The sequence below is a fragment of the Clinocottus analis genome, unplaced genomic scaffold (genome assembly GCF_023055335.1).
Source record: "Clinocottus analis isolate CAN_PGR_092001 unplaced genomic scaffold, fCliAna1.0.p SCAF_9, whole genome shotgun sequence".
NCBI classification, from domain to species: domain Eukaryota; kingdom Metazoa; phylum Chordata; class Actinopteri; order Perciformes; family Cottidae; genus Clinocottus; species Clinocottus analis.
Window position 1 is genome coordinate 6,611,553 of NW_027176251.1, and position 18,431 is coordinate 6,629,983.

At 41.3% G+C, this 18,431-nt stretch overlaps 1 protein-coding gene across 2 annotated transcripts in view; it reads left to right on the forward strand.

The window, feature by feature from the left end:
• Positions 1-18,431, forward strand: part of LOC137780748 (glutamate receptor ionotropic, NMDA 2D) — a 93,639-nt gene that overhangs the window by 3,259 nt on the left and 71,949 nt on the right. For both annotated transcript variants that reach the window (XM_068568943.1, XM_068568944.1), the window contains exon 2: positions 18,201-18,316. The gene's annotated coding sequence lies outside the window, so the exon portion shown is untranslated. The remainder of the gene's footprint in view (positions 1-18,200; positions 18,317-18,431) is intronic.

Consider the following 18,431-nt stretch of genomic DNA (forward strand, 5'->3'; position numbering starts at 1 on the left):
CTTTTTAGTTGAAAAAAGGATGCAGAGAGAAAAGAGACTAATTTTCAAGGCTCACCCAATGTGGCATTATTAGGCTCTGTGCAGTCACAAAACAGGCGGGGAGACATGCTTCTGATGTGCTGGTGCTTTAAATGACCTTTGCGACAATAGTGGGACTCTCACAATTCCAACTGAGCTTCTTGGCAGTCAGTAGTTGAGGCGCACTACCCTGTGGGATGAAAGCTAGACCAACTTTACACTTGTCTGAACTCTATTTCTTTCTTGACTCAAGCTTAATTTATTCTCGCCAAAGTGAAGACTATGATATAATGTAATGTGACTTTCACAGATAGTTCACTGATAAAAAACAATATTTACATGTTGAGGTATTATACAAAGAAGGACAATTCATTTTTAGATGCTTTAGAAACAGAAGGTGTTAAAATCTTCATTTGAGTAAATGTTCTTTCCAGCCAAATCTGTTTTACAGGCTATTCAACCTCTGTTTCTTTATAATGCATGACATACTTATTTTTAGGGGTTATATAGGCAATAAATTATTCCATGACTATGAGACTCCAGATTGCAATCCCTCCTCGTCATTGTGGAGGTTGGTTTATGGCTGTTTGCCGGTTACACTGAGAGTCTATGGACCATATATGGGTATATTATGGTTTACACTCCTACACGTCTTTTTATTCCTCACAGTTCATTTTGTTTGTACGCCCTCTGTCGTCTCGGAGAACAATACCGTGCACAGCTCGCATAAAGCTTGGGTATTCAATTAAAATTCAACGAGGTCCAGTTGAAGAGAATTTCCACATGCAAAGATTGGTTGTGACTCTCTGCTGTATGTTTGGTCCCATATTCAAGAAGCCTTCATAAGAAACATTCAACATCTGTATGTAGTCAAATCAAATGTGGAAAAATCTATCGAACAATATCTCTGAATTATAAATAATACATAATCTAATAATAAATATATGCTCTTTTCTCATTGCAAGTGCTACACGGGCTGCATTTAAGAATAAAATACATAACAGAAAGCTTTTGAAAAATAAATTGAACTGACTTGTCCTTGCCCTGCAGCTTAAAATTCAGTTCATTCAGGTGTGAAGTGATGTCACCCCAAAAGCCATGGTATTATATTTTTCTGTATTATATTTATTTGTGTGCAGGGACTTTATCTGTGGTTATTGAAACTACTTGTTTCGGCCCTATTTATCTCTGTTAACACCGTTGTTGGGCTGTGAATTTGTGTATAATTAAAAGATTGTTTATTGTCTGTGCCTTCATATCGGATGTAAGTGTGTTCAGTTGCTCAACAGATTTGTACTTTTTCTAGTAATGGCGCTTCACATTGCCACTATTAATAATCATCACGGCTTCTGAACATATGAGACATATTGGTTTTAAACTACCCGTGAGAAGAATGCACATATATGAGTCTGTCCATCCTTAATCAAAGACTCTGGCTAAGGTTTCCACATTTCTCTTTTCGGAACAAACTATGTGAAATACCTTCTCCGACTATTTTATCTTTCTGTAGGTCACACTCAAGCCGCGATGCTTATCGGAATACACATATTTGATGAGTAGCATCACGTGATATGATTTACAACAAAGTTACATCAGTGTGTTTCCTGGATTGCTGAGCAAGTGACGTAGAGGCTTGGGAAGCTTCGCCCTTTAAAATAGAAGTAGCTATTGGTGATAGGTCTGGATACAAAGTCGTCTGGGTCGGGACCCTGGGCCGCCTATTAGTGACCCCTGGTAGAGAGTATATACGCCTCTGTTCATGCTCGGTGCTCGCGCTTCATGTCTACACGAAGGCTGCATAAAGTCTTCATAAACACTTTCTAAAGACTTCATAAAGACTGCAGAAAAGTGAACTCTCTGCTCATTATTTATTGCCATAGTGCTTCATATTATAAGCCCAAAATGACTCCACTGTGCACACATTGCCTTGTACCAACAACAAAAAAAAGTAACCCAGAGGGTTTTTGGTAAGTATCCCTATCTTGAAAATCTTACTATCATGCTGTAGGCTTAGTATGGGATAAATATAGACAGTATTTTCCATTATAATGGTTATAATATAAAAAACTGAGAAGCTTTCGTGGATCCTGTGAATATTTTAACATGAAATTTAGTCTTAAATTTGTCTCTTCAGGACCTTCAGCTCAAAAGATAACTTATAGTATAGCACAGTATGGTAATTAGATTATCAATGCGGTTATGTAGGAGTGTAACACAAAGCTACTCTCTAGATATGTTTATTTTATAAACACATCTATGTTTGGATTTATACTGGAAGGCGTTATGATTCGCCTCTGTTCAGTCATTTTCTACTGCCACTAAATACTCATATGCATAAATGTATCAACACAATCGGACGATGGCAGAGCTGCTGTAGTTCCTCTATCTCTGAAATGATGCAAACTCACAGTGAATTTCAACAGGTATCTTTTTTAAAATGTAACCTGTAACCTCACATCATAATATAGTTGTTTAAGGCATGTTTACGTTTGCAGCTTACATTACAGCAGATCATGTAAGGTCCTTTCACACTCGTTCTGCCGAGTGAAGCCAATGCAGAAGTGTCTTAAACCTTGCCTTCCCTCTATTGACTAGCAGGGAGCATCTCCTCCTGTTACAAAAAGAAAAAATTGAGGAAAAACATTTGATTTATTCACTCAGTAAACATTGTAAACATGTGTTTATGTTCTCAATCGCTAGTTTCAAGTCTTCAATACAGTATTAGATTCATTTAGTACATTATGGTCCTGTTTAGGTTCAAATAGACCATGAAGCAGGGTATGTTTTAGGGTGGGCTGACTGTGATTGACAGGTTACTGCCGTTACCAGATCTCTACGTTACTCCTGCGAATCCAAACATGGTAACTTCCGTTCGTTGGTTGCAGAAAAAACAACATTGCGATAACCGTTATCCAAGATAACGACGGCAAAAGTGACGAACTCGAAGCTTCAAGATGTCAGTCCACAAACCAATGGGTGATGTCACGATGACCATGTCCACCTCTTATTTACAGTCTATGATACGACAGATAATTACTTGATTGGACAGTTGTGGCGATTGTCATCGTGCATCATCAGGACCAACGTGTGAAACTCAAATTCACACGTCTGCATGAGCTGTCTTGTACAGCAATGATTCAGGGCGTATCACTTTGGGATCGCAGTCACTGGCTTTTTAATGGACTTGATGAACTGAGCATAGAGTACATGGAAGAACACCCATTTTATCAGCTTTTGACCTAATAATCTGTCAAAAATACCTGTGCATACGTGTTGATTTGCATGAACTGCACAGATTTCAAGATTTATTAGTAGTTTAGCTTTTAGTTTAGCTCTAATACAATCCTGAGATTGGTTGGTTTGCTTTTTTAAGCGTTCTCGATTTGGTTGCTGGTTCTGCTCCACAGTTTGATTGACAGCTTTCACACCAGCCCTAATGAGCCGGACTAATTGGGTAAACAGACCTGAGTTTGTTTTAACCGAATCAAACACGTGAGACATGAAAGCAACCTAAGTCTTGCTTTCTTGCATTCTTGCTCTCTCACTCTCTCGCTTTCTTCCTCTCTCTCTCTCTCTCTCTCTCTCTCTCTCTCTCTCTCTCTCTCTCTCTCTCTCTCTCTCTCTTGCATAGGGAAAGAAATGGCTCTTTTTTGTTTTAATCTTGTAAAGTTGTCTTTTGCAGCATTTATTTAAAACATATGCTTAAGTGTATTTCCATAAAGTTTTGTAATAGAGTTAAGATTATCATTTTTACTGCACATAAAATGATAAGGATAAGGATGATGCACATAGCTTACTAATGTTTACATTTACATCCCACATATTTGTAATTTGAAATTGAACCATTTATGTCTTGGGAGAGAAAGAAAGACTCACAAATGCATAACTTAGCTGTGTTGAATTCAATGACCTGTGTCTTCAACAGCCAGATGAAAAGCATATTTATAAAAGAAACAAACAAACAGGTTAGGACATCTAGTTTTTTATTTAGTTTTAGCAGTGCAGACGTGACAAAAAATATGACAGAAATGTGATTAATTCTTGCACAAATTAACACTGTGGTACTGTCTGTAAATCCTCAAAGGTGATTCTATCTTCATTTAAGTGTTGAAGTTCTTCTTATCAAGTTACTCTGCATAACAATGATGTTAATTTTAGAAACATGACCGCAAGTGTCACTTTGGTCCAAATTGAAAACCAAATGTAATAATAATGTTTTTTTAATCTTTTATAAAAAAAAAAGATGCAACAAAAATAATCAGAAATCCCATCAAAAATCACAAAGGAGCGTTCAGAGACAGCTTCTGTGTGAGGAACTGAATGTTAGTGACCTGCAGGAAGTCTCAAGAATCCGTACAGCAAGTGAAACCATGTCAATCTTCTGTACTGGCTCAGCTTGGTACACGGTGGTATTATCACTGAATTTGAGGATTCGATCATTTTGTGTCCTGTCTGTCAAATTGTCTGTCTGTTTATGAATGTCCAACACTAATAGGAGGCTGTCTTGAGATGTTCAGCACAAGAAAATCTTTCTTAGCTGTTTATCACACTTTCAATTTCAGGGCATCCAACATTTCATCCTGTCACTGTAAATCAGACACGTTTTAGGTTTGTGTGCATGGCCGAAAGGACATGTTAGCGCTCATGTCAGAACAATCAACTAATAAAACATGGACCTCTTTAGAGAGGACACGTCTTGAAATGACACAGGACAGGACACAAACCCTATGACCTGACCCCTGTGCATTTTGCTAAACTGCCTGCACCTGACCTGTAGATTCATCCTCTTGACAGTTATTGTCTTGTAGAAGCAAGATTAGATTAAAAAAAAAAAGTGTGCGTGTGCGCTGAGGACACAGCTGAGTTCCAGTGCTGGATGTGTCCCTGGCTCACTGCTCCCCGCTGGGTTTTTCCTGTACTTTTTAGTAAGGACTTATGTTCGAGGCCGGGTGTCAATGACAGCCCACCTCACGCACTCAGCGCCTGTGCAGCTGCAGCGTAACACATCCCAACCTTGCCTCCAGCTGATAGCATTGTAATAATGAAAAATAGATACTGGGGGTGGTGCATGCCTGGCTGCTTGCTCGAGTGTGTGTGCATGTATGCATGTACAAGTGTTCCCTCCTCAATTAGTTTACTGGAAACCAGGGTGCGCTGTAACCATGTTTCATTAATGAGGATGTAAGAGTTCCCAACCGAGGTCATACACGCTGTTGGAGTACTGTAGGGATTAGACTGACCTTGTCCCGTGTGTGGTTTTCTGTCTGTACAAACATGTACATATCGTAATCTATGTGTGTGCTCACGGTGCGCCGATCCTTCTCATCCATCGTTATAGCATCCTATGACAAAGAATAATAACACAGTTCAGATATCTGTCCTGTTTAGTTGGTAACGGCATGTCCTTGCACACTGTTAATAGCAGATATGTTTTTATTTCTTTCAAAATGTTCATTTTCTGTGTTTCACAATTCAAGCACATTCTGTTCTCAGAAAAAAACATTTTAACTGATGTACTCTGATTGGCTGTATCTCCCCAACAGGTCAGATGTTTAGCCTGCTAGGTGTTTCATCAACAAGCATCTTGACTTGCAGCTTTGAACAATGAGTGCCGAGCCAACGCCAATATGCCTCTGATCAGGGGCTTTTGTTGGGAAGCTCGAAAAACAATTGGCAAGTGGTAAATCAGGGCTTAAGTCATGCAGTGTGAACAAGGGTAGCTGTCTCAGAGGACCTCTTCGATATGATTCTGTTTGTATGTGTTTTGGAGGAGCTGAGCCTCTGAAACACTGACTCGAGGAGAGCGGAAGAGGAGAGACTATTCCACACAGATGTCAAATAGGATAAAATAATGAAGTGATGACATTTTGGACAGCCATGGATGCAAACCCCAACATGACTTTATTGGCAGACACGTACAACGCATACACATATGGCAGTAATTCAATAGTTTTCATATTTTGTTAAATTGGTGCACAATTTGATTACAGAGTACATGACCATGAAGCAACAATCATACAACAGCGTTACTATGTAGCATTCAGTTGCTAATTCTGTTTGTGCAAAAAGCAACAAATAATAACATCCTGGCACGGCTCTGTCCTCTCAACAGTTGTGTTGCTGCTCTATGGCTGCCTCTTTAAGTCCTCCAGAATGCTTCCAAGGAGAGATTGCCATGCATGAGCTAATCTCAGAACCCAGAACCAAATCTTGCTCTGTGGCAAGCTACTGGTTGTCTGTCAGGAGAGATTCTGCTCCCTCTACCTTAACAACGAAGCCAACCAAGCATGACCACCTCTCCTTCAATGGAAGACACGTATATATGCCAACACTCTGCTTGTGTCTGTCTTTGTCATTCCGTCTCTTCGAAGACTCTGTAATCCAAATTGATAGGAGGGATGAGGGATGCAACACAAGTCATAAATTGGGGCTCAAAACCTATTCCAGCTTTTGAATTGTTTTTCAACTAAGCTCTCTTAGTTTCTTGTGGGTACAGCTAGAGCAGAGACGGCTCGACGAGGCAGAGGGTCCAGTGGTGCTGCTGTTAAAGCTGTGCAATGCGCAAACCAGCTGCAAGTGCGTTTGTTGCATGTACATGTACAATCACTGTCGTACCTGTTGCGCGACAGCAATAGAGAAGACTGTAGGCAATATCTGGATGTTTCAGGGATTCATTGCATTGCTCAAGGACACGTTAGCGGAACAAGCTGTATGTTGTAGCTAGAATCTCTACGTTTTGGCGTTCAAGGGTATTTTCCCTCGTCAGTGTGACAACCTGATTAGGAAGTACTGGATACATTTGTTCAGGAGCTGTTCTGCTTCGGTTTATCCTCTTAAGATGAGGTGAGCAGGATTGATGGGAGGGCGGGAACCAGTGGACAGCCAGCTGCTCTCCCAAAGATGGAGCCACTTCCTATTGGCTGTAGAAATGTTGCATGTGGATGGAAGAATATACGTGTTCATATTACTAACTCAAAATAATCAAACATGTATTGAGTTTCTAGATCCCAGCTGCATTCATTTATATGTATCCAATGAGAAGTCTGTGGGAGAGGGAAGACAGCATGCAGAGACATTAAATGGCCGGTTCTCAACACTGGATAATAGTGGTTCAAAGAAGCAGTTTTATAGGTAGTGAGCAACTGGACATGCAGAGATGCAAATTATGTGAACTGAAGGCTTCGACACATCCCTTCCCCCCATGTCACTTTGCATGCTCACATGATGCACATGCTGCCATTCGATTCCACAGCATTCATTTTTCTGTCCATCCCACACGACTCGAGCATGGCTCACTTTTTCATGCCTCCCTCCGTTTGCCCTATCATCAGTGTAAAATACCTCACCCCTGCAGACAGAGACAGATGGAGAGAGCAGCACCAGCCCCCTGCTCAGCTCCAGTGATTTATGCCATGGACACACACACACACACACACACACACACACACACACACACACCTATGCATTCATGCATGCAGTGCGCATGCGGTCATATATCAGAGAATGAGATTGCATGCATAAATACCCAAGGACTCGTTGGTGAGACAGAGCTGAATGCATGACGGCACCTGTCTTGTGTTAATGTTAAATGCCAGAGCTCCAGGGCTTTTTAAAAGGACATGTGCATCTTTGAAGCAGTGGCAACAGAGTCTGACATCATTTGTCCCTTTCTATGACAGTTAAAGAGGAACAGGCTGCGGGCATATTCTTCCTCCTTATTCCACCTGACTGAGGTGTCAGACCGAAAAAAAGCTGTTATACTCAGGTGCACTTTGCTACAAAAATGGAATATTGTTTTTGCTTTCTATTAAATGCCAACCAAGCAAACCTAGTGCATTTTTAAGGGTACCTAATGAGCACACAACACTGCTGCAGAGAGAGAGACTGAGAGTAGACAGTAGACATGTTTGTGTGTGTGTGTGCGAGGGTGTGTGTTTGTTTATGTCGCGTTGTGGTCTGGGGCTGTTATGGTGTTGCAACAAGGACATGCTTGGTGTACAAGAGGCAACGATTTGTAAGTAAGGTCATTGTACACGATGTCCTCCGCTCTTCACCCCCTCCCTCTAACCACACAGACACATGCATCCATCTTTTTAATATTAATTCTGTTGTGTAGAGGGATGGGGAAGTGGAAGGGAGGATAGGGAACAGAGCTGGGGTTGGGATGGGAAGAAGAGTGGTGGAGGGCAGGGCAGTAAAAGGGACAGAGGATGGAAAAAAGCAGTCAGATGGCAGACGGGTAGAAAAGAAGAGAGGTGGGCTGGAGGAGTGAATTGAGGGATGAAGGTAGAAAGAAAGAACGTAAGGGAGGGGGAGGGGGAGGGGGAGGGGAGAGTTACGAAAGGGGGGGGAGCAGTGGTGGAGGGGAAATCGTTTATCCTGCAGCCCAGGTAAGGGTGACCTGTTTGTCTCTGTCGGCCTCTGTGACTCCCCTGATGTCTCTATAATAGGCCTGTGAAGCAGGTAGACACGGCAGCACAAAGCAGCGGCCCACAGTAACAGAGGCTCACAGGCGCGCTTAATCTCCGTTCCACCCCAGTAACTTCGGGGGAATTCTCAGAAATTTCAGTTAATGAATTAAATGGCACCATTTGTTATTTCCAACGGCTTGTTTTTAAAGGAGCTGCACTTATCTGAACATTAATATAGCAGAAAACAACAGTTTGCCATGTGCAGATATAGTGGAGTAATGTATCTGATCAGCGAATGAAGTCGCTCTCCCTCACTGTGTGTGTGTGTGTGTGTGTGTGTGTGTGTGTGTGTGTGTGTGTGTGTGTGTGTGTGTGTGTGTGTGTGTGTGTGTGTGTGCGCGGTTGTGAGAGTGTGAGAGAGAGATGCTATCCAAGTTTTTCCTCGCTATGTTTACATAGTTGTGCTGTCTTCGTGTGCATGTTAGTGCATGTGAGCGCGTCCCACTGGTTAGCTCACAAACGCTACTCTGCACTGCTGTCCGGACCGACAGATCTGTGGCCATATGTAGTGCCCACCCTCTGGGATCCCCCGGGTACACTGTGGAAGCTCTGTCAGCACTTTTGCAGTAGTTCTCACTGTTTGTTCGCTATAAGCCGCTGGATCATGTTCAACATGTTGAAAGACAATTGAAATGCTCAAAGTCTCGGATCTTATACCCTTTACCTAATGTGGCTTTAAGAAAAAAATTAAATGCTGTAAGAAACAAACTCTTTAGGGCAGAGAACTGATCTTACGGACTTTAGTGATTCCTTGACATTTCCACCAGCCATAGAAATGTGGGAATACATGTCAATATTACAGTCATAGCATTTTTTTTTAACAGTTCAGAGCTCAAAAAACATTTTTTGTGCTGTGGCCCAACCACAGTTGATGTGACGTCATGTCAAAATATTTCTTGTGCCAGTTCAACAGCAAAGAGGACATTTTTTTTCTCTGAAACATCAACGTTAAAGTTTTTGGAAAAAATACCGAAAAATCAAAGCAGCTTAGCAGCTTATTTCTAGATCACGCAGAAAGAAATCCATTGTGGTGTAAAAATGTCAACATTTCATGACAAACGAACTCCTGCAATCCACTGAATGCCACAGCTTGATGACTTATAACAGTATAAGAATATTCAACTGAGGATTTTTCCTTAAGGCAGTAGCTATAGATCTAGCTGGCACTTGAAATAAAAGTAAGCCAGGCAGCCGGGTCTCTTTGATTTGTCTCTGCTCACTTCCTCCTCCTGTTTTTTTCTGATCGTCCTGTCCGCATGATGCAGTAGTGACAGCCCCCTTTTTTGCTTGCTTCAAAACCACCTCGTTGAGGAAGATCTGTTTCATTACTTTCATTTGAAGAAAAGAAACAGAGTGTGGTGGCAAAGTTGAAAATGAGCGCAGATGAGAGGGAGAGAAAGAGACAGAGGGTGAGAAGAAAGAGAGACGAGAGGAAAGCTTGGCCTAGAGCTATGGAAAGTTGTAATAGATGTTATGTGAGCAGCAGGAGAATAAAAAGCATGTGGGCGTTTTTATGGAATTAAGACTTGGGTAGTCATTTCCATATTGTCTAAGACTTTTTAGTTTTTCAGAGGCTTGCATTGGTTTTTCTCAAATTACATCCCAAAATAATACACATTATACAGATGGACACAATAAAATAATGTGAGCGCCTTATTGAATAGGCAGATTTTAAAGCTCTTTTTTCCCCTCAAAAACAGTCAAAGCACAGAAAAGATGACGTGAAAAATAAAAGGCTTTATATTTCACATTTTAAATTCAAATTTCAAAGCCACTTACCCCACACTCTGGACAGGACCTTACCTTATAAGTATTTCATTTAAACAGAAATAAAGACATGAAAGATTCAAGGATAATTAATTGTTATTATGCAACACAGCGTTGCGCAACAAAAATAGCTCATTTGCTACACGAGAAAGACACGACAACAAAACAAAATGAGTTATTTATTCCTGTGCATTTGAGAAAAAAACTTGCATAAGGGAGAACGCAAACGGCAGGAACAAAACATTTTTCAAATATTCTAGCCAGACGATATGGTCGACATCTTAACAATAAAGATTTGCATATCGGAAACATTGTCCATCAACTTTAACTATGTTGGAGCAGCAAACTCATTGATGAAAACAGTTTGCTTCATCTCAACCCACCAGTGTGCTGACCCCAAACCCACTTATGTCCTATATAATGTCATATACTCCAGTGATTTAAAAATGAAAAAAAAGAAGACTGAAAGGTTTTCATGGGATTTTTCTTGGGAGCCACTGGCCACAGCACGTACATGAGCCGCTGACGCCAAGAGTCTAGCCTAATGCAAACAAACCGTCTTGGGGAGGAATCCAAGGAACCTTTTAGAGGGAAACTAAAACTACATCAGCCTGCTCAAAAAGACCAAAATGAACAGAAAGGCCTCCAAGAAAAGAAATAAAGTCTACCAGCCCAGGGCACTTGTAAATACAATAAGCCTACTAAAGTTCAAACTTGACTCTTAGTACTAATAGAGACAAAAGTGACAGGTGAGCAGGGGAAAGTGGAAGGATACCTCGGCTCCAATGTGCTACTCAACTGGCACCTCACTGTCATCCTGAAGTCTCACCGAAGAGCCAGTCAACTGTTGACATGTGTCCCGCCTCCAGGAGCGACCTGCGAGTCACACGCACACAACTCTCCACAGGGAGAACAGTCCTTGGTGAGGTCACTGGGTAACACACAGTGGGATGCTTACAGTTTAAACTGATGTGCTATTATGCAAAATATGATCTAAAAAAGAAAAAGGCCCACTTACCAGCTTTGTGCAGAGCTTAGAGATGCACCGACGGTCCTGTAATTTGGCTGCAGTTATGGCTTGATAGTAGTCAGTGTTTTATTACGAACATAATATTGACATTCAATTTCAAACATTTTTTGTCAATTCTAGGTGTTGGAAAGAAAGATAATTGGAATCTCCAAAATTCGATATCTACAGCTCAAATACATGGAATCTGAATTGGCCAAGACAATTGCCATTGCTGAATTTTTTTACTGCTGACGCGATTAAATACTCTGCAGTAAATTGATTCAAATTCTTAACTGTATTTGCTTTGTTTACATCCCAGAACAGGCTGCATCTGCCCACTGAACAAATCAACAAAACAGTAGCTCATGTGAATTTTTTTCGTGAGGATTTTGGCCTCGTAGTCTCACTGAATCCCCACTGGGAACGAGATGTAAAGGAGACATCATCGAGTGGCGCGTAAGCGTTATGTCATCCAATCCACATTGACTCCATCGTCCGCCCAAACATCTCCCCCGTCTGTCAGTAGCCGCTCCTGGGAGCAGCTGAGTGGGCAGCGGCTCGCTAACCGGCCTTCAGCAGGCTGACTGACAGCAGACATTTACTGAACCCAAATAGTTTTCATGTCAGCTCCATGGGAAGAAATCAGAAGTGTTTGTAGGCCTGTGTTTTAATTTAATTGATTTTATTTTCCCGTCCACTGGAGCAAGTGAGGGGAATCTGCCTGTAGTGAAACAGGCACGCTCACAGACAGACTGAGCCTCCATCAGTCAATGTAAATGTTAATACATTCAAAACACATATACAGTGGGATAGTTGTGTGCTTTCAACAGCTGTCAATGCAGATTACGCTTCACTAAACGCCGCGCAAATGGAAGGAATGGATAAAAAGACAACATTTGTCAATTTCTATCTTTTTGTTTACCTGATTAAATTGTTTCAAGGTATTGTCTAGTGGGATTAGTTTCATTGAAGGATTGCATCAACTCCTTGGTATATTCAACAAGAAAACCCTGACATTGAGAGCCAGAAGGGCAAAAATGTTGCTTTCCATCTAGAAATGTCATCACAAACGTTCTCATGCAACATATTTTACATTTATAATGTTCCATCCCAGAAATGACTCATTTGAATTGTTTGTTCGTCTTCACTCGTTTGCTGACATAATTAGTACAGTAGATGCAAGTATCCCAGGAAGGAGTTCCCAAGCCATGTGTGTTTTGAAACTGGCGGCCAATTAAATGAGGTACATTCTGTAAGGTTACATTTTCCCCATTGTATGTGTTGCCTTTTTGGTTCTATATGGAGAAAACCAAACATCAAACGACATCCAAATGTTAATTGCGTCTGACATGTTGGTGTAAGAGCAGCGCACTGTGTAGAAACAGAGATTGTGTTTGAACGACAGAGAGAATGGATGTCGTTAACGTTGTTAATGGAGCCGGACTGTTGCTGGGGCCTCCGGTCGAGGGGCTCCTAGCATGTGTGGACTCAATTGAGGTTTGCCATATATTAAAAGATTGATCTCAGGATTTTATCAATAAATATCATTCAAATCAAGAATATATTGAAATGTAAAAATTAGGGCTGGACACATTGAAGCATTAAAAATGTGTTAAAAATGCGTTAATGCAGCAATCTTTTAAAGACATACATTTTTTAGGCGCAACAAACTGAACATGGATCAAAGGAGTGGCTTGTTCCTAACAGGGGCCCTTGCTACTGAACAGACGTTCATTGATAAAAGACAAGTGTTTCTTCTGGTGTCCATAAAAAAAAGAAAACTGATTTATATACTGTTGTTAACTTGCTGTTGCTCCAGTGCCTGTTATATTGTTTTGACAACATTACTTTAAAATTAAAGTGCACAATACACTAGTTTTTACTTCATTATTGAATTTGGTGCATAAGAAGAGAAGAAAAATCACGTGATTTATCAGTTACATTTTGTAAACTTTGCCCAGCCCTAGTAAAAATGTATTCTTTAAATCCTGCCCTATAACTTTGTGCTTACAGCTTATGTATACATCTTGTTTTGCAGTAAACTTTTCTTGTCTTTACAATAATGCAGCACTTTCTTCTCCTTTCTGTTCTTCTCACTTTTTATTTTATGACGTACATTGTAGCTTGTACGAAATAAAGTTGTTAAATAATATTTCTAGATCAATAAAAAACATTGTATTCTAATATATTTCACTCACTATCCTAATCCATCCTCTCCTATTAGCAAACATATGGGCATGCTGGCTCCAATGACTGTTATGTAATTAATAGTCATGGTGGGGCAATTAAAAATCGGGAGGCTTTATGGGCTCGCTGATTCAGATATTTAAAGCACCGAAGGCGCTTATTTTTCTGCAAGTTTTTGTGTATCTTCTTGTTTATACTCAATTTCTTTTTGTTTCCTCGAGGAAAATGTGTGTTTGTGTGAAAAATGGGCCCTGCCTTTGTGTTTGTGTACGATTTGAGAGTGTGTACAAGAGGAGGAACAGTTTCAACACTTATCCTTGACTTTTCTTTTACCCGCATGCAATTAATTACTGCCCCGACTAGCAGCCCTGGGATCAGCTGCTAAGAAAATGAAAACACATCACTGTAAATGCAAAGCCAGCCAATTCTGGGAGAGTTGTTGTGCGGCACGCGGTACCCTGCACCGCCATCCATTTGCAGTGACAATCATTATCGCGTGAAAGCAGTGGTCTCCAACTCTATTCCAGAGGGGATGTGTGTGTTCACAGTCCCCCAGTAATCCATATTCACTCTCTTAATTGGTTCAATTAGTTCTCTCAGATACTTTATGAATTTTACACTCTGCCTGTCCCCAGATAAAGTCCAGTTAACGTGTTACTGGGCAGAGGTTACAAATTGGGTTCCCAGTGGTGAGGCTTAATACACAGAGGATTTGAAGTCATTTACGTGGTTGAGTGGGCTAAAAACTGTATTGCTGACACTATAATGAGGGACCACAAGCATCTTGGCCTCACCGTGAAGTCTTACACTCGTGGGAATTCATACACGGGCACACACGCATGCCATATCAGACACAGATACCTAACCACACAATGGCAGGTAGACATCTCGTTTACAAACACTAAGTCAACCTTTTAATGTGCTTAACATTGATTCTGGAAGCGGTGTGTAACTTTTCAACCAGATACAAAGGCAGCGGTGGCTGCCTTTGTACATTAACCAAGGAAATGGACTTCACCTGTGATGATATCATTGAAAAAGGATTTAATTCTTTACACCAAAAAGAAAATGAAATAGTATATTTACTGCTTTTATATCTTTCGTGTGATTTTCAACAACATCACACCTACTGTCATTCTCCCGGATCAAACAAAAGACGTGTGCAGAAAGAGAGGCAAATTTACAAAAGTAATGTGTGGCTTTTGCGGCCTCTAAAGTCACACAAATAAAACAAACCATGTAATACTCAAAGCACCCTGAAGGGTGAAATGCACATCTAACTGCGCTGCCAAGCAAATAGCTTCTCGGTCCTCATGTGCTATATGCACATCATTTTGCGTAATATGCACTTTTTGAAATCAATTTATTCACACTAAGTGACAGGGAAATTTTTAGCGTCTTCAGAGAGTTGTAAGTGAAGCACATTAATAAGCCCAGACTTTCCACTGACTATGGCATCATTCCATTATCCAAACCGCTTTTCCTATTTTGGGTCGCGGGGTGCTGGAGCCGATCCCAGCTGACATTGGGTGAAGTCAGGGTACACCCTGGACAGGTCGTCATGTTTTCTCAGGGCACATATAGAGAAAGACAAATATTCACACTCACATTCACACCTACGGGCGAATTCGAGTCCAATCAACCCAAGCTGCTGGTTTGTGGACCCCGAGGGAACCCACACTGCCACGGGGAGAACACACACACTTCTTTTTAGAAGGCCCCACTTGCTAAGAGGTGACAGTGCAGCCCTGACTAATACAGTTTCTCTCTGCTTTTGTTAAGATAAAATGTTGAGAAAGGCCTCTGCTCCTCAAGAGTCAAGACCTGTAGCTCGTGGTCTGACATTTGTTTTTATAGGTCTGTTATGTATTTTCCCCAGTTGGGTATTTTATGTTGTAGAACTAAATGTTGAAATCTTAAGTATGTGTCAACCACACACCTAAATTCAGGAAACAGAAAAAACATTCCCATTTAGACGAGGGAACAGGAAGCATACAAATTCAAACTTATTTCTGGGTTTTACATTACGTTACATTTCATTTAGCTGACACTTTTATCCAAAGCGACTTACAATAAATGCATTTAACAGTGAGTACAATCTCAGAACAACAAAGTACAATTTCTTCAATAAAGTTAAACTACAAAGTGCTATCAGTAAGAGACATTTAAGTGCTACTAAAGTGCTACTACGGCGCTACCTTCCATACTCAAGGTGTAAAAGATGTGTTTTTAGTTTGCGATGGAAGATGTAGAGACTTTGTGCTGTCCTGATGTCAATGCGGAGCTCATTCCACCATTGAGGAGCCAGGACAGCATATAGTCAAAGTAAAGAGTAAAGAGTGTTTAGCACGGAGTGATGGAGATACAAGCCGGTTGGCAGAAGCCGAGCGGAGTGAACGAGCTGGGCTGAATGAGCTGGGATGTACGGTTTTACCATGTCCTGGATGTAGATTGGACCCGATGTCTTCGCAGCACGGGTTTTAGATCCATTCTGCCGCATTCTATTATGTGCAATGTTTCTGTAAACTATTAATAACTTGCTCAGAACGCTGCTTCATCACCTGCTTCCCTGAACCCGTGATATTTTCTTGTAAACTTATCCAAACCCGCCCAACCCACATCACTCCGACACAGCCACCACTGGAATCTTATTCTTCAAATAGTACAGTAGCCTAAGAATAACATTAGTGCAGCCTCACCTGAATCTGCAACTCTGCAAATCATGCAAGCCAGGCTATAATACAATCTTTACGTTAAAGGAATTTACCAGCATTTCAGCAGCAAGGAACAAACAAAAATACATGCGTGCATGTGTGAGTGTGTGGTTGTGTGTGTGTGTGTGTGTGTGTGTGTGTGTGTGTGAGATGGAGATGGCTGGGATTGTGTGTGTGTGAGATGGCTGGCAGCGTGTAGCCAGGCTATAATAAAATGCCCAATCCCCAACACAATTCACATTTGTATAAAGAGGAGCTTAGATGGTAACACTTTAAACTTCTTGTTCTCGTTGATGGAATTTACCTTAATTTCAGCAGCAAGAAAGCAAGAAACAAAATCACAGCTAATTGGAAAACGTTTATACTTTTTTTTAGATATTTTAGACGCAACAACATAAACAGAGGTGAAAAACCGTCTGCTGCTGAAACTTTTTTTCTCAGTTGAACTCTTGGTATCACTCATCACTGCACATATCTGTACACGTTTATATATAAAATTGTTTGTATGTATGTATGTATGTATGTATGTATGTATTGAATGACTTAAACCTAAATCATGACCAACAGTCGACCTCCAAACTATCCGCAGGATGATACGCAGAAGCAAACCAACACATGATAAAACTTTATTAAATCAATGTTGGCATGTGAAATAAGCGATTAAGTTAGTGACATGCTAAACTATGTGGCTTAATGGTCACTCTCCTTTAACGACTGAGTTAGAGATACTGCACGGCCAGGAAGTGGGGACCAGTTTGAAAGACAAGAACACCCACTCGCATGCACGTGCACACACATCGTCAAACAAATGAAGGCCGGTGCATTAGTGCCTTTCTAGTGAATGGAGAGCGCATATTGATCTAGAGAAGGAGCTCGTACATCAGTGTGGTTTGGCAAAATGCCATTAAGGTGGAGGAGAAATGATGTAGACATTCGCATACCCAAGCTTTAATCTTCTCTTTCCCAGAATAAACTGACTGAACTTTCTGCCTGTTAAAACTGTCTTCCTATGTAAATATTGTTCTTTAATGCATATTAGTTTTTTCGCCTTGATCTTCTTTTCCTTCATTCCCTTCCTATTTTTCTGAGCCTTCTGTGTCCAGCTTAAGGTTTTACATGAAAGTGATGGAACAGCCGAGGACAGCGCCGCCGCCGACGTTGCGACTGCTGGTTGCGACTGCTGGTTGCGACTGCTGGTTGCGACTGCTGGTTGCGACTGCTGGTTGCGACTCTGGAGAGCGTCCCGTCTTTCCTTTACCGCGCTATTTGTGGGGTCTGACGGGCAAACTGGGAATAGCAGGATGATTCAGCGCTACAGGGTCAGGATCTATGATAATGTACTATGGGGAACATTTCCATATAATGAACACTGCATCTTCTGTAGAGGCCCTCTTGAGGAACGAAGATGAGGGCACACAGATAAAGAGGAACGAGAGGAAGGGAGATCAAGGGAGATTTCAGGAATGAAACAGGGAGAATAAAAGAGGAGGATGGAGAGAAAAGAGAGGCAGACTGGTGGAGACGGCAATAATGAGAGAGACATTTAAATGGGAGAGACAAAGAAGTAAAAAAGAAAGAGGTAATGTTAATGCGGTGCAGCCAGCAGTTTGGGCTCCCTCTGCAGCACTTGGCGAGGTGAGCACTTGCTCTTTCATTTCAGCCTCCTGCTGGTACTGTAAAATAGACGCATTGAGAGAAAGAGTTTTGCGTGCATTTATTTATGTGTTTATGCGTGTATGTGATTGCGCTTCTGCAAACCCTTTTGTCGGGAAGTTAATAACAAATTGTCACGCTGGCTCTTGATTTGTATGGATAAAAGGAGCCATAATGAGCCCCATAATGCGAGCTATTTAGTGCCCCACTTGAAGCAAGCTGCCATGTCTGTCAGTCACAGGAACTTTGTGACAGGCCTAGGCTTTTGTCCTGAAGTCTTAAACAATAAAGTGATACAGCGACGACGGACATGCACACACGCCAGACCCACAACACTGCATCTGTTCAACATTCATTATTCTCCTCTCTGTTGTCTTGCAGAGAGAGAGAACACCGCCATGAGCTACAGAGCCGAACCAGGCGGGACCAAATGGCTGCCTCTTTTCATGTCCACTGCTGCTCGAGCTGGTTCCACATGGCTCACAAGTGTGAAATTGGTGAGTAGATTATGTGCAAGTGCTATGATGTGAGAGCAGCTGGTCCATCTTTAAAGGCAAATACTAATTCAACATGGCTGATAATGTCTGCAGTGATTCAATTTTTTCGCTTATC